Below are 20,561 nucleotides of genomic sequence, written 5' to 3'. Positions count from 1 at the left end.
CGTGCGGCCCAGGTTCGATCCTCAGCACCACATACAAACAAAGATGTTGTGTCTGCCGATAACTAAAAAATAAATATTAAAAAAAAAATTCTCTCTCTCTCTCTCTCACTCTCTCTTTAAAAAAAAAAAAAAAAAAAAAAGCAAAAGCCAAAGTAGAAAAAACAGGAGTAAGGAAACATAATAAACAGTATAAATCAGGGGGCTGGAAATACAAACAATATTATTTAAAATGATAACTGCAAATTTCCCTTTAAATACATAGTCTAAAATTAAAAAAAATCCTATCATATGCTATTTGAGATCCACCTAAAATTAAATGATAGAGAAGGAATAAAAATAGATATAGATTAAGATATACCAAATAAATACAAAGAAAATTAAACTAGCCATATTAATATCAGACAAACTAGATTTAAGTTAAAAGCATAAAACAGCACAAAAATGATCTGTAAGTCCACAGGTGGCAGCTTTTCCACACACCTCCAGGTACTCTCCTTTGGCTGTCCTGCTAGGTTCCTGGGCAGTATAGATTGGTAACCGTTTAATTGCTGATCCTTATATGTTATCCTAGATAACTTGGCTGGACATAATCTGAGTAAAGAGAAAGAATTCAATCTTGGGTACATAGGAGGCTTGGGGTTGATATAAGTATTATACTGTTCTGATATAGCGTCTTGAGGGAAACTTGTATTTTTTCCTCTCTCATCCAGTTTCTTTCTGCTTTCAGTTTCCTCTCCAGATTTTATAAATTATTGGCATGAGGATCAGCCCAATTGTATGACAAACTGCTGATCTCTTCTACTAAGCTGACTGTAGGCTTAAGCCCGATCAGTTAGGAAGACAAAATGCTAGGGAGTGGGCTGGAGTTGTGGCTCAGTGGTGGAGTGCTTGCCTAGCATGCGTGAGGCACTGATTTCGATTCTTAGTACTGTGCACATATAAATAAACAAAGGTCCATCAACAACTAAAAAAAAAAAAATTTTTTTTAAATCCATGTTGATGTAGTTCAAACAATATATTCCTGTCCTCTCCATTCTCTCATCTCCTTTTTGAGTGAGAACAAGTAAGTACTTTGTCTGATTGGAAGTTTGAGAATAATAAACTTGACTCCTCCTTTTTTATCTGAAAGCTATGGTACTTCCTAAGAGTACGCACTTCCTGGCAAGGACAGGAGAGTGACTGGGAGGGTAAATATGCAGAAGCTGATAATTGTATATTTGTGGTTTTTTAACTAAGACCACTGTTAAATCTGCTTGCCACTAGGGGTGGGTTAGGCAGAAGTCCTACTGAGTTAAGATATCAGATAATAGAATTTAAGGCTGGCAGGACTACCTAAGTTTAAGAGTTTTATCCTGGAGAAGAGAAAGACAATGAGGAAGTGATCCCCAAAAATCTGTATACAAAGTCTTCCTAGATTTTTGCTGATCACTAAATCAGTAAGTGGTGGGAGAGATACCAGGAGTCCTGACAAAAAGCCAGCGGCTGAAAGATGAAATAGTTAAGTGGAAATTTTAGCTGCTCTAACTACAGAGGAGACAGAGTTTGAGAGCTTGAGTTCAGCCAATTTAACTTCCTTCTAAAAAAAACTTTTTTTTCAGAGAAACAAAATCTCTGCCAAACACATCATTCAAAATGCTAAGGAGCCAATAAAAAAAACCACTGGACACACTAGTATGAAAAATGTGATCTGGGTATGGTACGCCTGTAATCCCAGCAATTTGGGAAGTTGAGGCAGGAGGATCAAAAGTTCAAAGCCAGTCTGAGCAGATTAGTGAGGCATTTAGCAACTCAGTCAGACCCTGTATCTAAATAAATATTAAAAATGGCTGGCGATGTGCTCAGTGGTTAAGCACCCTGGGTTCAATCCCTAGTGCCCTGCCCCCCCCCTCAAAAAATGTGATCCTATGGCCAGGGGAAAAACAGCAGTCAATAAAATCAGACCGCAGGGCTGGAGCTGTTGCTTAGTGGTACAGTGCTTACATTTGTGAGGCACTGGGTTCGATCCTCAGCACCACACAAAATAAATAAATAAATATGTTGTGTCTACCTACAACTAAAAAAAAAGAAAAAAAACAGACCCCCAAGCCCCAAAGACTTCCCAGATATTGCAATTACCAAACATTTAAAAGCAGATATTATAATGTATGCAAAGACTTAAGATAGGATGTGTACACAAAAAACAGAAAATATTAAAAGTAAGTGATGGTCTCCAGTTAAAAGTTTAATAACTATAATTAATAATTGAATGGATAGGCTTAGGAACAACTGGAAGATAGCAGAAGGAGTGAAGTTGAAGAGAGAGATGGTGAGGCAGAAGGAGAAAGATAGAATGGGGCAGGAAAACATTCAAGGAAATAAAACATCCCAAAATATATGAATGACTTTAACTTAGAGATGCAATGAGCTATGCAAACCCCATGCAAGGTAATACAAGAAAATTACAAATAGGTCCCTCATATACAAAATGTTTAAATCCAAAGATTAAAAAACAAACAAACAGGCTGGGGATGTGGCTCAAGCGGTAGCGCGCTCGCCTGGCATGCGTGCAGCCCGGGTTCGATCCTCAACACCACATACAAAGATGTTGTGTCCGCCAAAAACTAAAAAATAAAATATTAAAATTAAAAACAAACAAACAAAAAAACCCAAACAAACAAAAAAAAAAACAAAGACAGCAAAGGAAGTCAGTCTTGAAAACAGAAAAAAAAATGGCATATTACACACAGGGAAAGAAAATTACAAATGGAACGTGAGTTCTTGACAAAAACAACAAAGTTAAACTAAATAGGACATATTTAAGGTATTAGAAACAAGAAACATCTGCTAACTCATAATTCTACATCTGCTGAAACAGCCTTTAAAAATAAAAGCAAGGGGTCTGGGTTGTGGCTCAGTGGTAGAGCACTTGCCTCACACGTGCGAGACCCTGGGATTCATCCTCAGCACCATATAAAAATAAATAAGTGAAATAAAAGTATTGTGTCCAACTACAACTAAAAAATAAATATTTAAAAAAATAAATACATAAAATCAAGGTACCCTTTTCTTGGGACACCTCCCCCTTCGGAAGCTCTGCTTTCTATTCCTCTAATAAGTCCTATTACCTTGCTCTTAAAGTAAATAAATAAAAATTTAAAAATAAATGCAAAGTAAAAACATTTTCAGATACCAAACAATTCCAAACAATTTCTTGTTTCTAATACCTTAAATATGTCCTATTTAGTCTAACTTTGTTATTTTGTCTTTTAATAAAGAGATAAAGACCTAAGAGAATTCATGGTCAGAGAAGTTTCAGAAATGCTAATAGTCGGGCTAGTTGTGATTTAGCTCAGAGATAGCGTTTGCCCAGCGTGCATGAGGTCCTGGGTATGATTCCCTACACTGCAAAGAAAAGAAATGCTAACAATCTATCATGAGTGAATAAATAAGGAAAATGTATTATATGGAATACTGCTCATCCATAAAAAAGAAATTATCTTTTGTGACAACATGAACAAACCTGGAGGACATTATGGTAAGTGAAATAAGGCAGGCACAGGATGACAAAACAGCACTGTAGCATCTTCCAAGCTTTCCGATTCTGTCATCATGCTGGACTTTTGCTCTGACCTTTATGCCTCCCCTTTATTAAGACCCTGATAACGATCCAGAAGAATGTCCCCATCTCAAGATCCTTAATCATACAGGCAAAGTCTCTCTTTCCACAGAAGGTGACAGTTTCACAGATTTCAGAAACTAGGACAGGAACATCTTTGGAGGACCATTATTCTGGCTACTACTCTCTATTAATTTTCACCCTTTTTTAGCAAAAGGACAGACTCAAGTAAATTCCTCAGGAAAGGTAGCTGGAAGAAAATTCATAAGTCCTTGTATGCCTGAAAATGGCTTTATTCTTCTCTTCTATTTTAGAACTGGAGAAAAGTCTTTTTCCATTGTGTTTCTAACATTGGTTTCATGATGGAAATTTTCATGCTAGTCTGATTCTGATTATTGTTTCTTCTTTTTTTTAAATGTTGATGGACCTTTATTTTCTTCATTTATTTATATGTGGTGCTGAGAATCGAACCAGGGCCTCACACATGCTAGGCAAGTGCTCTACCACCAAGCCACAACTCCAGCCCTGATTATTGTTTCTTTGATAGAGATCTGTATTATTTCTCTAGAATTTTTTCAGTATCTACTTTTTATCCTCAGAGGTTTGAAATTTCATAATGATTTATTTAGATTTTCTCCGAAGCAAATCACTTCAAATTTATGGCATAAAATAAAAACATTTTATTATGATGATGGAACGTCTGGGCCACAGGTAGTGGAACATGCTAAACAGATAAAGTTAAACAACTGATTATCAGGGGACTACTGCAGTCACTTAGAGGTTTCATTCATGTCTTTTGGTCTCTGAACTGAGATGATTCCAGACTGAGCCTACCAGGGAGTGGCAAGTGGAACTTTTATAGCATGACAGTCTGTTGATCATCCTGGGAGGAGCTTTGAAAGATGGTGGTCCAATTATCCTCAGATGAGTCTTTTTTTTTTTTTTTTTTTTTACATAACAACCTATTCCTCCTTTTGCTTAAGGGGAAAACATCTGCTATATTCTTTTCACTTGGTCTTAGGGGTATGTGAGAAAACTGACTGAATATTTAATTAGCTCTCCTATTGGCATCTGGTAGATCTGCCAGGGAGACTAGCTGCCAGATCTATAGCAGTTCACTTTATGTGTATTTTACTCTTTCTCTATTCTGCTTTTTCAGTCAGAACTCTTATAGTTGCTTTCTGTATTCCAGAAATGCTGAAATCTCATGTGCTAAAAGTTCCTTCTGCATTTTGTTCAACTAAATTGATATGTTTTTGTTTTATTTGCCTGCTTCAGTATCATTTCAGTGAGAAAGGGGATAAATGTGTTTATTCTGCCATTTTTAAAAACCGAAGGCTCTGTTATTTATGTCTTTGATAATTGGTTACCCTCTCTCCTGGAATTAATGTCATACATGTATTAGACCTCCTTGATATGTCCTCTAAGCCTTGTCTCTTTGCACTCATTGGTTAGGTTAAGCCTTTAGTTCCTGGTCACACAATCTGTCCATAGTGCTACTCACAGCATGATACCTAAATTTCCCTAAAATGAATAATCTTAAATAGAATGATACTATGACCAATCTCTGATCCATCACTTCCATTTTATTTATTAGGAGTGAGTTACTAAGTCCAGAGGGGAAGGTGTGGTGATATCATGGAGGTTGGCTACACACAATCTTCCTCTTTACTCCAACACTGGGGAAAACAAGGAAAGATGAAAAAGGACCTGTGTAAAGAACAGACAGGCTAGGGTTGTGGGTCAGTGGTAGAGTACTTGCCTAGCATGTGTGAGGCCCTGGGTTCGATTCTCAGCACTGCATATAAATAAAAAAAATAAAGGTCCATTGACAACTAAAAAAATATTAAAAAAAAAAAAAAGACAATAGAACAACTCCAGGCAGGGCTAGATTATACTGGGAGACTGGGAAAAAACTACAATGAGAATTATTTTAATAAATTCATTTGATTTTGAATGAACAGGAATAAATCATAAATACTGGACTGAGATGTTTTAATAACCTAAATCTATCAAAGAATTATGAAGTTATGGAAAAATGTCATTAAGGAAGTTAAAACCAATGGTTTTCCTTGAGGTTAGAACATGGTTGCTGCTATTCCAGGTACCCAGATATCACATTATGTCACCCAAATAATAGGGAGATTTCCTCCCTATCTCTTCTCATTATAGAGAAGAACCTTTCCTAGAAGCCTGTTTGTAATTGGATCATCTGCCCATATCCTATTAGATAAGATTATTCATCCTGGGAGGCAGCCTCTGCTAGAAAAGATGAGAGGTGAAAGGCTACTAATCAGTTCCTAGAAGAAATGTTTAAAGCTTAATATATTGTGGAGTTTTCTATTTTTTTTCATACAATACATTTGTATGTATGTATCTGTATGTGAGTGTGTGCATGTGCATGAACACTTATATACATAATATATTTAAGGGTTATATTCTGGGCATACATGTTCATGGTTATCTTTTCTTAATTTTTTTTTTTTTAGTTGTAGGTAGACACAATATCTTTATTTCATTTTTTTGTGGTGCTAAGGTTTGAACCCAGTGCTTCACGTGTGCTAGGTGAGCACTCTACCACTGAGTCACAACCCCAGCCCCTCACAGTTATCTTAATAAATTTTTCCTCTATCATGAGTATCCCTCTTTATTACTATTTAATCTTATTTTCTATTTTTTCTCTTATTGATATCCTGTAAATGTATTCAAAGGAAAGATAGTTTATCTATTTTCCCATGCCTTCATTTTCAACTTTTGTACTATGGTTTTATTTTAGGTGCATTTTAACATTTATGTATCTGTTTTCTTAGATAAAATGAATCAATTTACATTTAATATGACTAGAATTAAGCTTATTTTATCATCTGATTTTATTTTAGTTATTGTTTTTCTTTGCTTTTTTCACTTATTCTGCCATATATACTTTATTAGATATCCTGACAAAAACTAACATTATCACTACCCAGTAACAACCCAATATCATCTCAACCTGATTTTGTTGTATATATATTTTTTATAATCAACACACAAATTTTTAGCTCACCTTATTTCTTATATCCTATATTTTCCTTCTTTGTTTTAGCAAAGGTCTATATTTTTTAAATTAGTTCTTTTAGTGATTCCTGTGGGTAGTAAGTTCTCTTAGTATTGATATGTATGAAATTCTCTTCATTTTGCCTTCAAATTCATAATAGGTTAATGGTATATAAAATTCTAGGTTGTCAACAATTTTCCTTTTTAAATGTATTTAGTATTCTATGAAAGACTCATTGTTGGTTTATTAATTCATTTGTACATCTATTCATATATATATATATATATATATATATATATATAGAGAGAGAGAGAGAGAGAGAGAGAGAGAGAGAGAGAGATGTGCCTTTATTTATTTTTATATGGTGCTGAAGAATGAACCCAGTGTCTCCTACATACTAGGCCAGTGCTCTACTGTGGTAGAGCCCTACCCTGCATCTCTATTTCATTTTAATTCCTTCCTCATTCCCATTTCTGAGGCAATCATTTAATGTGTTTAATGTATACTTTATTATTTGTCTTTAGCTACTTTCTTGCTACAAAGGCAGAGGTGAACAGATCCAGCATATCTCATGGCTCACAAAGCCAAAATTATTTCTTATCTGGTCTTTTATAGAAGTAGTTTTCAGACCCCTAATCCAGGCCACAGTTCTCAAGCATAATCTAAAGAGTCAATATGTCTCTTTAACCTGTACTGTTTATATTGAGGAAAATGTCTATTTTTTTGTTCACACACACAAATACATATCACATACATCAAATTTTAATCACCTGACTAATCTTTCATCAACTGTCCATTAATTCAGGATTGATTTTGACTCTGAAAAATCAATGCATAGATTATAGACTGTTTTGTCTATAATATATTGCGGAGTTTTCACAGATGGACATAAAATAAAGCCTACTGAAATTACCATATTGGGGCAACTGATAAAATACTATAAAGTCACAGACTGAGAATCTTCCCTTCTAACTGCCCTTAAGAATGGATGTTAGGAGCTGGGATTGTGGCTCAGTGGTAGAGCTCTTGCCTAGCATGTGTGAGGCACTGGATTCGATTCTCAGCACCGCATATAAATAAATGAACAAAATAAAGGTCCATCAATGTCTAAAAAAAAAGTTTTTTTAAAAGAAAGGATGTTATAAACTACCAGCTTTACTAATACATTAGACTTGCATCTAAAGTTATAATCGTGAGTCTGTTAAGTTAGGTGACTTTGATTATTCTTTATGCAAATTTGGTGTCATTACTGAGATATCAGAATGATTACAGACTTGTTAAAATTTACAAATACATGGAGACACCAGATTGGTGAAGAACTAAAGTGTCTGAAATTTCCAGTATAGTCCCAGTCAGGAATTGAGTTCCTTCCATATATTAAATACCAGCTTTGCTCTAGGTTTTACTTGGCACTGTAGTAATAAACACCAATAAGATACTGATATGGGAAAATCCAATTAAATGAAGACCTACATTTATCAAAAGTAGAATATGGCAATTACTTATCACTATTGAATTACAGTTCCCAAAATCCCATACTAAGCAGAAAAATTGTCCACAAAGAAGTTATCATCCTGAGTATTCTTACAAAAAGACTAAAGCTTAATAATTTTTCAAAAAGAATTCAAAATTACATAAAAGATACTTTTTCTAGAGGGGGCTTAAGATATTTAAAAGTTTTGGATTATTTTAGGACTACTAGTTACCAAAAGAATAATCATTATACTTGTAGAACTCATGATTTTATTTATTTATTTTTTCAGTGCTGGAGATCAAAACCCTTAGTTTTTGGGCGTTTTTAAAGATTTTTAGTTGTAGATGGATACAATTCCTTTATTTATTTTTTTAAAAATTTTTTTAGTCATAGAAGGACACAATACCTTTATTTATTTATATGTGGTGTTGAGGATTGAACCCGGGACCTCACACATGCTAGGCAAGTACTCTACCATTGAGCCACAACCCCAGCCCAATACCTTTATTTTTATTTATTTATTTATTTTTTAATGTGGTGCTGAGGATCAAACCCGGTGCTTCACATGTGCTAGGCAAGTACTCTACCCCTAAGCTACAACCCCAGCCCTCTTAACAAGAGAGCCTCTTAACAGTTTTTAAAACATTTTCACATACTTTATTTCCTTTGATCCTTATAAATAGCCTCTGAGAGTAAGAAATGGCAAATTTTATTTATTTATTATTCTAGTTTTGTTTTGTTTTTGGTACAGGGGATTGAACTCAGGAGCACTCAACCACTGAGCCACATCCCCAGGCCTATTTTGTATTTTATTTAGAGACAGGATATCACTGAGTTGCTTAATCCTTCACTTTTGCTGCGGCTGGTTTTGAACTCATGATCCTCCTCCTCAGTCTCCCAAGCTACTGGATTACAGGCCTGCATCACTGTGCTTTGCTTACTCCAGTTCTTGTAGAAGAAGACAAGGCTTATGAAACAAGGGAACTTTCTCAAGGATATAGATAAAGAACTTCTTGATATTTTTGCATACATCCAAGTCATTTGACCCTCTCCACATTTCTATTTTGAAGGTAGCAAACATGTGATTAAAATTTTCTCCTATCTTTTAGTTAACTACAATATCCTGTATAAGTTTCCAAATTTTCCGGTAATCTACTTCCAAAAATCTATAGGTTTCCAAGAACTAATTTGCTACATTTGTATAGAGTGGTGTAAAAAATATAAACAAGTCATTAACAAAATCCAGTACTGGAGATAAAAACCCTTAGCTGAATTTCTGGTTACAATAAATTTTTTATAGAAGTAGTCCGTAATTTTAGTAGTCAACACAATTTTAGTCTTTAAGGAAGAGGCTATATAAAAAAGACAAATTAGATATTATTTTTTTCCAAAAATGATATGAAGCAGATTGTTATTTACTTTTTAGACTTTGACAGATTAAGCAATTACTATAAAAAAATACTTAAATTTTTTTTGTGTGTGTGGTACTGGGGATTGAACCAGGAGAGCTTTACCTCTGAGCTATATCCCCAGTTCTGTTCTTTTTTTTTTTTTTTAATATTTTTTAGTTTTCGGTGGGCACAATATCTTTACTTTTATGTGGTGCTGAGGATCAAACCCAGTGCCTCATGCGTGCTAGGCAAGCACTCTATCACTAAGCCACAACCCCAGCCAATCTGTTCTTTATTTTCAGACAGGTTTTGTTAATGTTGCTGAGACTGGCCTCTAATTTATGATTTTCCTGCTTTAGCTTCTCAGGTAGCTGAGATTATAGGCCATGTGCTACTGTCTGACAAAGCTATAATCAATTTATTTATATACTTCAGTCAAATTTCAGAAAATAGCCTATGAGCAGCTTTTAAAATAGATTATTAGAAAATAAGATTTGAAAAATGTTAATGAAATCAATGAGACCATTCAAAATATAAACAATATATTAGGAAAGAAGAGGAAGTAAACAAGGAAAGAAAATATTATTTTATCTCTTTGAAGGAATGACTGAAGTTGTACTTCAAATGTTCTTGATTCAACACTAAGTCTTTATCTTAAAATAATACTAAAGTTAGGGGCTGGGGTTGTGGCTCATCCACAGAGCACTTGCCTAACATGTGTGAGGCACTGGGTTTGATCCTCAGCACCATATAAAAATAAATAAAATAAAGGTATTGTGTCCAACTACAATTTTTAAAAAATTTTAAAATAATACTAAAGCTAATCCTATATGAAACTTTAGCTTAATTGCAAATTTAAGGCCAGTACTTCCCCCAACCCTCTATGGCCAGTGTCCTCAGGTGCACAGCCTTGCATGTTATAAGGCTCAAATGAGCTAACATGCAAAATTGCTTTGGAAAACAAAGTTGTACACAAAACAGTTGGACCTCCATATCTGCCAGCTGCACTTCTGCAGATTCAACCACTCACAGTTTCGTGGAAAGTATTTGGGGAAAAAATTATATCCATACTGAACATGGGCATACTTTTTTCTTTATCATCAGTCCCTAAACAATAAAGTTATACTTTCACAGCATTGTATTGTATTAGGTATTGTAAGTAATCTAGAGTTAGTTTAGAGTATAAAGAAGGATGTGCACAGGTTATATGCAAATACTTTGTCACTTTATATAAGTAGCTGGGATTACAGACATGTGCCACCATGCCCAGGTAAGATCCTAAAGGTTTTTGTTGTTGTTGTTTGTTTGTTCATTTTCTGCAAGCTCTCCTTTATTCTGCAGTGAAGTCAATCAGTCAGGCACTGAAGGGCTCATTTTCTAGATATGGAAATGGCCAGATCCCAAAGTTTTAAGAAAGAAAAAACAGTTCCCAAACAAAATACTGGGACTAATTATAAGGGTAGATGTCTCAAAAGTAGCAAAACAAACTGTTAAGACCAAAATCCAAACTGGAAGAGCACTAAAGGGAAACTCAAGATGACAGCCAGACAGAGCAAGCAGTTCATAATCCAGAAGGAAGATGAATGACTCTGGAAAGGAAATCTCCAGAAGAAAAGCACAACTGAGTTTCACATACTCAAACTCACACAGTAGACTTGTTAGAGTAATTGGGGAAAAAAAATCAATGGTATATATTCCAAAATTAGGTAATAAAAGATAAAGCTATTACACCAACAAAAATGAAAGGAAAGAATGTTAAAGAGGAGGTATGGGTACATGGGCCTATTGAGTTGTCTCAGGAGTTGAAAGTCCATAATAATGAAAACACTTAACTTGATAAAAACTATAATTTAGGGGAGGAAAATGAGGAAGAATGTTGGTGAAGGACAACTAAATCCTCACTTAAAAAAGAAAAGTAGGTAGATAATGCCTAAAATTAATATATCGAAAGGTAACATATAGCTGGGTGCAGTGGCACACACCTGTAATCCCAGCAGCTTGGGAGGCTAAGGCAGGAGGATTGAGAGTTCAAAGCCAGCCTCAGCAACTCAGGGAGACCCTAAGCAACTCAGGGAGACCCTGTCTCTAAATAAAACACAAAGAAGGGCTAGGGTTGTGGCTAAGTGGTTAGTGCCCCTGAGTCAATCCCCAGTACAAAACAAAAAACAAAGAACCTCCACCAAAAACCCAATATATAAACATATGATTTAGAAGTATGGTGGGAAATAATCAGAGGAAACGGAGGGCTGAAGGTGCCACTGGAGACTAGAAGTAGGCAGAAGTGGGAGGACTGCTTCCCAACACTAAAATCCTTTAATCTTATTTGACTTTTAACAGTCACATGAACAATTTAAGTGACAAATTATTTTGGGGAAAAAAAAAAAAAAACCAAGTGTTAACTTTAGTAATTAAAACAGAATGGTTGGTACTGGTACCAGAACAGACAGATCAGTAGAACAAATGAAAAAAAATATCCACAAAGAGACCAAAAAACACAAAAGAATTTATCATGATTAACGTATTAATTTTTTATGGCGCTGTATCAAATTATCATACAGTTCATGACTTAAAACAGCACAACTTTATTCCCTCCCAATTCTGAAGACCAGAAGCCTGAAACCAAACTACTCTTAAGCTGTGCTGCCCTAGAGGCTCTACTGGAAGATACTCCTTGCTTCTTCCAGCTTCTTGTGGCAGCTGGTACTCCTTAGCTTTTGACAACATCTCTGCCTCTGGCTTCATATTGCCTTCTCTGTGTTTTTAATCTTCCTCTGTCTTTGTGATAGTGTTTAGAGGAATCTGGGGGTTTTTTTGGTGGTGGTGCTGGGGATTGAACCCAGGGCCTTATGCGTGCAAGGCAAGCATTGTACCCACTGAGCTACATCCCCCATGTGACAGTGTTTAGGACCTTCCCAGATAATTAAGGATAACCTCATTTCAACATCCTTAATTAAATCTTATCTGCAAAAACTTGACCTTGTTGGGGCTGGGGTTGTGGCTCAGCGGTAGAGCATTCCCCTAGCACGTGCGAGGTCCTGGGTTCGACCCACAAAACCACATATAAATAAATAAAATAAAGCTATCATGTCCAACTGCAACTAAAAAATAAATATTAAAAAAACCCCTTGACCTTGTGAGCTAATGTTCCCATATTCCAAGGATTAGATTTATTATCTTTGGGGGTCACCGTTCAGTCCACTGCAGTCAAAATGGCATTTCAAATCTGTATAATAGGGATATGTTATCCAATGAATGGTGTTAGAACAATTTGCTGTTTGAGAAAAAAATTTTCAATACTTAAGTCACCATAAGAATGATTAAAAATTTAAATACAGGGCTGAGGTGTGGCTCAGTTCCAGAGTGCTTGCCTAGCAAGTGTGAGGCACTGGGTTCGATTCTCAGCACCACATTAAAAAGAAATAAATAAACAAAATAAAGGTATTGTGTCCATCTACAACTAAATTTTTTAAAAATTTAAATGCTAAAAAAATACTTAAAATGACACCATTAAAAAGTGTAGGTAAATGTTAAATTTGGGATCAGAAGTCTTTTCAACATGATAACAAACATGATAATCATGTAGAAAAAGACTTTAGATATCACAGAAGTTTTAAACTTTTTTTTTTTTTTTTTTTTTTTTTTTTTTTTTTTAAGAAAGAGTGAGAGAGTGAGAGAGAATTTCAATATTTATTTTTTAGTTCTCGGCAGACACAACATCTTTGTTTGTATGTGGTGCTGAGGATCGAACCCGGGCCGCACGCATGCCAGGCGAGCGCGCTACCGCTTGAGCCACATCTCCAGCCCAGAAGTTTTAAACTTATATATTTAAAATGCATAAGTAAAATCTGAAAACAATCTAACTGGGTATCATAACATGTAAAGAGGAAAGGGTTAATATTTCTTAAATAAGTATTATAACTCAGAATTAACCACTGAAAAATAAGGACAAAAGAACAGGTAATTCACAAAAGAATTTCAAAAATTCAATGAATATACAAAAATGTTACTTAATCCCTTTTATAACTAAAGAAGTATAAATGAAAGAATAAAAGTCTGTCAGATAAGCAATGATTAAAAAGTTTAAGAGCTTCTGGGAAAGATGACAGAATAAATGTATATTCGCCTAACTCTTTTCCCTTAATTAAATACAAATAAATAAATTTTCCCAAAATTAAATGCTAATAAATAAATGCCAGACACAATGAAATTCACATCAAATTTAACGAGAATATCCAAATCTGAAACATAGCTCCTTTAATTTCAAGCAGATTCAGTTGGGCAACTTGAGAAAGTACTGACGAACCACACCAATAAGTACTCAGTAAGTTGAAAAGACAAGTCCTTGAAGGTGCAACAACCAGAATTAGAGAAAACAGAAACATTCTACTGGGTGCCTATCTCCCTATCACCCGATAGCAAAAAGACTACTTAAAAAGGGATCCTGATGTTTAACATGGGGAATATGTCTTTTCAACTCTTCTGGTTTCCATGAGGAAGGTCTTTCTATGCCTCTTGCCCCTTCTTCCACTGTGAGAAACCTGACTGATGAGTTTACCACTGGTCTACATACCACAGCAGGGTAGAACTTTTATATTTTTTGACTGGTCAGAGCTTGATTATCAAAAGTCTTAAAATTGGAAAATATAGTCCCATTTTTAAACCTGTCACTCATCACTTGTAACCTACAAAAGGCAAAAGTCTCAGAGTATTCTTTCTAAAGATTTAAATTTTCATTTCAGACGGTATTTCAAACTCCGAACTGGGGGACAGAAGGATTAGAAGCCCACCAATGCCATCTGTGTTAGTTTTGCATCTCTGTAGCCATAATAGCTCACATAAACAACCTGAAGGAGGAAAAGTTTATTTTGGCTCATGTTTTCAGAGGTTTCAGTCCATGGTTAGTCTCTCCATTGCTCTAGGTCTGAGGTGAGGCAAAGCATCATAGTGGAAGGGCATGTCAGGGGGAAGCTGCTCAGCTCATGGAAGCTACAAAGCTAAGGGTGAGCAGCGTTGTGGAGAGTGGGGCAGGAGCCCTGGGTGCTGGGGAAAGATAAACCCTTCCAGGGCACATCCCCAGTGACCTACTTCATCCAACTGTGTCCCACTTTCCAGTAGCCCATCAGTCATCAATGGATTTAATTCACTGATGAAGTCAGGACCCTCACCATCCAATTATTTCATGAAAGTCCTATCTCTGAATACATGAGACTTTGGGAAACATTCCACATCTAAACCCTAACATCATAAATGTCCTCCAACAGATCTCTCAATACTAAAGCTAATATTTTAATCTCTATCTGCCTAACTCCTTTGGTTCTCAGGATGGGGCCGGACAAATTGCATTGTGTATTGGACTCCCTAAAACTCCCAGTGGCCAGGATAATTTTTATTTTTCCTATCTGGAGACAATGGGGGACTAAGAGGAAAACAGAAAGCTGGTAGTCAACCTTGCACAGCAGACTAAAGTAAGCTAATCACAGATCTACCTGCCTTACCTGACTGTGTAATCAATGATTAACCCATGCTGTGGAAAAGAGTCGAGAGACAGCATGTGAGGACCATGTCACCAAGCAGCCAATTACTGAATGGAAATAAGTATCCAGTCTCCTACCTCAGACTCCAAGGCAGTTATTGAAATTACCAGGTAAGCAAGGAGGGGTTTAAGATAACTACTTATACCTTTCTTGGGGGGAAAGGCAGGCCAGAATAGAATTGGCCCATTCAACAAGAAACACCATGAAAAACTAGCAATTTTAAGAAAAAGGAGGTCCTACCACAACATGAAAAAGAGAAAATACATACTCATGAAAATTGTTCCATGAAATAGAAGGATAAAGAATGGTTCTGCATGCAGATAAATAAAATATAACTCTATACAATAGATAAAAGACAACTGAAAGAAGCAAGAGATAAGAGAGAAAACATACTACTGAATTTAAAACAACTACATGCAGAACAGATATTTCATAAGACCAATTTAACATGGAGAATGGGTCTGGGGAAATAATTAAAAAGTGAAGATTACAGGCAAAAGGGGTTACATTTGAACAAGCTAGTTAGATAAAACAAGGATGACAAATTTGAAAGGTAAAAAACTGAGATCTAATGTAAGTAATACTCCTGGATTAAGACAAATATTTGGAATAGCAAAATATGCAAAGGTATAGAGCTGAAAATTAGAAGGGCTCATTATGTTAAAAAAAAGTCTTCCTTGATTGAGATATATCATGGAATGTTGCTAAATTTTAAGAGAAAAGAAAGAATGCTCTTAATATCTGAGCAGAAACAGGACCATCAGAAAATTAAGTAATTTATGCTGGCATCAGACATTGCCTCAGTTATATTAGGTAGTAAAAGTGAAGGGCTGGGATGTACTCAGTGATAAAGAGACAGTGGTAGTGATGGCCTGGGTTCCTCCCCAGCACTACAGAAAAGACAGTGAGTGCTATGTATAGTGCTGAGGGAAAAAGAATATGACATGGAATTTACCAATCATGTGGAATACAATTTTAATGGGTATATAACATTATCTTGTGTGGACTGCATAATTTATTTAACTGACTTATCAATGGATATTTAGATTGTTTTCAGACTTGATAGTATTTCAAACCAGGCTACAATGAATAAATATGTATTTGTATTATTTAAAATACTTATATTAGATAAACTTCTGAAAGTATAGAAACTGAAACACATGGTATATGCATTTAAAAATATCTTCATTTTGCTGTGTTGTCCTGCACAGATATTTTTCCATTCAGCATTATTTTTCCAATAGCATATGCTCACTTAGTGTCTCTGTGACACATATTGGTGATTCTTGCAGTATTTCAAACTTTTTCACTATTATTATATCTGTTATAATGATCTGTAACCAGTGATCTTTGGCGTTATTATTGGTTTTAGGGTGCCAGAAATAGCCATATCCATATAAAACAGTCAACTGTTGTGTCTTTTGACTGCCACACCAGTAACCCCTAACTCTACCCCATGGTCTCACTCTCTTTCCTCAGGCTTCCCTATTCCCTGAGACAGAATAATATTGAAATTAAGACAAACAATAAACCTACAGTAGCTCTAGGATTCAAGTGAAAGGAAAGGTCGGAGGTCTCCCACTTTAGATAAAATGCTAGAAATGATTAACTTAGTGCAGAAGGAAAGTTGGAAGCCAAGATAGACTGAAAGCTAGACCTCCAGTAGCCTAGCTGTGAATGCAAAAGAAAAGTTCCTGAAAAACATTAAAAGTGCTACTCTAGTGAACACACAAATGATAAGAAGCAGAATAGCTTATTGCTGAAATTGAGAAAGTTTTAATGGTCCTAGATAGAAGATCAGACCAGCCGCAACACTTCCTTAGCCAAAACTTAACCCAGAGAAAAGCCCTCACTCTCTTCAATTCTATGAAGGTGGAGAGAGGTGAGGAAGCTGCAGGAGAGAATTTTGAAGCTAGCAGAAGTTGGTTCCTGAGGTTTAAGGAAAGACTCCGTCTCTATAACATAAGGTACAAGGTGAAGCAGCAAGTGCTGATGCAGAAGCTGCAGCAAGTTACCCAGAAGACAACTGATGCAGGGGCTAAACTCAACAACAGATTTTCAATGTAGATGAAACAGCCATCTATTGGAAGAAGGCACCTAGGACTTTCTATTAGATAGAAAGGAGTCAATGCCTGGCTTCAAAACTTCAAAGGACAGTCTGACTTTCTTGGGGTGGGTGGGGGGAGTGGGGGTGGAGTTAATGCAGCTGATGACTTGAAGTTGATGCCAGTGCTTTTTTACCCCTCAGAAAATGCTAGGGCCCTTAAGTATCATATTTAATTTACTTTGCCTGTGCTCTATAAATGGAAAATTAAGTCTGGGTGACAGCACACTGGTTTATAACACAGGTCTTTGGATGGATCCCCAGCAAAATAATAAATAAAAATTAGAAAAATACTAGAAAGAACTATCACAAAATGGTAACAGTGGCTAATGATGGCTGTTGTAAATATACAGTTACTTGAAGCTTTTTCTATCACAAATAAATTAGAAAAAAATTAAATTCTAGCATTATATGCAAATGAGTAAATAATGGCAAAATAAGATATATAGAAAATGACTGAATTTAAGAAGTCTGAAAAGTTTTATTTCAGGAAAGAAGACAAGACTTAAGGATGAATGAAAAACAGACAAATTTAATAAGAGATTAAGGATATTATTAAATGACAAAGCCTGGTTCATCTGAGGAAACTTTTCTAGTTCCAGACATATTTGAAAGTCTTTCACACATCCCATCTGTTGTTAAAGAACATTTAAAAAATTAAAATTTTAAAGGAGGTACAGTGAGTACTGAAACAGGTAAAGTATAAAAGAAATTATTTAAATTGTAGAATATACCACACAATAAAACCGCAAAGTATCTGTATAGAAAAAAATAGTACATTATCTATTTATATGTAATATTTAATATTTTGATATATGGTTCCAGTTCATCACTGGTATAAATTTTGTTGTATTGTTTTATGATAAACATTTATAATAAAAATAAGGCTTCTTACTTTTTCCACCAGTCTCATGTTTGCAGTTTTTGCCCTTTATAAAGGGCTGAGCACCCTCCTAATTCTAAAATCATAATGAGGAGTTGCCTGGAAATTATAATTAATAGTAATTAGAAGAGTGCCAGCACATAGCTGTCTCAATGGCAACATGTGTAATCATTTTGCACTATTAAATCAACATAAAGAGTTCAAAGAATATGTTAGGCACAAATAACAAAAAACTATTTTAAAGCGTGGTCATATAAAAATACATGACATTAAATGTTTATTTAGCTGATAAGTGTATACTTAACTCCTACCAAAGAATGAGGAACCTGTGGCTACCCCATAAATATTGATTGGATGATGATTAAAGCAATATCGCCTTACACAGTACATTGTCGAGTCCAATCAAATAAATCAATACACAATACTTAGAAAAAGAACCCAAACCACGGAGAAACGTTATCTTCCCAACAGCTATTTTAGTGACCCATAGTTTATAACAGCTTTTATGCTTTGTGCACTGAGATCATCTATTACATGGGAAATAATCCCACCCCCTCTACTGGCAAACGCACAGCATCGCGGGTTAGTTGCGAGCGGGATCTCTCGCCCCCACCCCTTTTCTCCATCTTTCTTAGAGCATCAGGTATCCGACCACTGACATCATGGCCCAGGATACCCGACACAGGAGCTGGATCCGTGCTGTGGGGATGGGTTCTCCTTATGGGACCAGAGGATTAATGCGCGGACCCCTCCGAAGCAGGTGCATTCCGCAGTTCACTCCAAACCGCATTTGCTTATGTTTTGTTTTACGGATAGATCGCCAATTACTTTCTAAGGAAGACATTCCCATAATAAAATAAAAATAAAACAACATAAATGTTTTGAACAACTAATAATTAAAATAAAATAAAACAACATATAAACAAGGCCAGCAGTAAAGCACCTGAAGGCTGTGAGCATCTGCCTCTACAGAAGCGCTCTCCACCTTCGGGAGAAACCACCCAACCAAGCCTTAGGCCGCCGTGCTCCTTCTCCACGGGCGAGCGTGGGCAGGCGCCCCGTCCGCCCGAGGGGACCCCGCCCCGCCCTGGGCCACTCGGTGCGGTGCTGCCCCGAGTCGGCCCGGAAGAGCGCGGGTCCGGGCTTCGCCCAGGGGGAAGGCCGCAGGGCCCGGCCCTCGAGGAACCGAGGCGGCCAGCGAGGCCCCGGGGACCGCGTGCGGGTGGCGCCCCTGCCTCCCGGCATCGCCAAGGGAACCCAGGATTTGGCCTCCGGGCCAGACCGCAACCCCAGAGGGAGGCGACGGGAGGGAGGCCGCAGACGCTCACCGCGACGCCGGAATCGCGCCGCGCTGGTCCTCCGCCGCCTCGGGTCGCGCTCGGCCGCGCGGACGTCCGTCCCGGCACCCGTTCCAGCCGCCGCCCGCGAGCCCGCGACGCTGTCGGGCTGCTCCCTCAGCCTGTGCCCTCGGCACCGGAGCGTGGAGGTGTCGGGCTCCGCTGTGGGAGGCGGGAGATTTAAACCCGGCGGCCGGGCGCGCGCGTGAGCAGCGCCTCCCTCTTCGCCTCGGCCCAGGCGTCCGCCGCCCCTCGGTTCAGCTAACCACACGGAGGCCGGGCTCGGAGGGCGCCACTGTCCGTCCACTCGTGAGTGAACTTCTGGCTTCTCTCTGTGCCTTCTTTGCCCAAGTCCTCTTTGCTTAATAAAGTGAAGTGACTGGCACCAACTGGCGAGAACGTCACTACAAGGAACTGATTGTGAGACCTCTGAGGCGGGGGTAAGTGGAAGAAGTGCTCGGCTTCCTTTCCGAGCCCCGCGCCCTCAGCAGGGTCCCTCCCTGCCTCGCTGAGCCCTCACTGCACCAGCCCGGCCCTCAGCTGCGGGGCCTGAGAGGCTCGAAGCTTTCCTCGTTCATGGCCGAGTCCGCAGGTGGGTTCTCAAAACCAGGGTTATGCAAGCGGGAGAGTTTCATGTGCTGGTTTTTCTTATTTTAAATATTTAAAGAGTTCTAAGTTCACAACTGATAATAATTTAGCTTCAAACGCACATATAGATAACCATAATTTTTTTGTGTGATTAACGAGTCTTTAAGAGTAAAAGATAAATTCTGAGCCTAAAAGTCTCAAAAAAAAAAAAAAATTGGAAATAAAATGGAGTTGGAGACTATAATGCCAAGTAAAGTAAGCCAATCCCCCCAAATCAAATGCTGAATGTCTTCTCTGATATAAGGATGCTGATTCATAATGGGGATGGTGGGGAGCATGGGAGGAATAGAAAAACTTTAGATAGGGCAAAGGGGAGGAAGGGGAAGCGAGTATGGGGGTAGGAAAGACAGTGGAATGAGGTGGACATCATTACCCTAAGCGCATGTATGAAAACACAAAAGGTATGACTCTACTTTTGAGAAATTGTGCTCTATTTGTGTAATATGAATTGAATTGCACTCGGCTGTCATATATAAACTAATTAGAATAAATAAAATTTAAAAAAAATTTAAAAGAAATGAGGCAAAAATAAAATTGCATTATTGGTGGAAGATAATTTAA

General features: G+C 37.2%; 1 protein-coding gene across 2 annotated transcripts in view; it reads right to left on the bottom strand.

Moving 5' to 3' along the window:
* Ica1l (islet cell autoantigen 1 like) overlaps nucleotides 1-19,779 on the bottom strand; it is a 66,117-nt gene extending 46,338 nt beyond the window's left edge. For both annotated transcript variants that reach the window (XM_076865820.2, XM_076865821.2), the window contains exon 1: nucleotides 19,344-19,779. The gene's annotated coding sequence lies outside the window, so the exon portion shown is untranslated. The remainder of the gene's footprint in view (nucleotides 1-19,343) is intronic.
* Nucleotides 19,780-20,561: the final 782 nt, after the last annotated feature.

Source organism: Callospermophilus lateralis, chromosome 9 (genome assembly GCF_048772815.1).
Source record: "Callospermophilus lateralis isolate mCalLat2 chromosome 9, mCalLat2.hap1, whole genome shotgun sequence".
In the NCBI taxonomy this organism is placed as follows: Eukaryota; Metazoa; Chordata; class Mammalia; order Rodentia; family Sciuridae; genus Callospermophilus; species Callospermophilus lateralis.
Note: the sequence above shows the minus strand (reverse complement) of the source record. Positions and strands in the feature narration are given on the sequence as shown.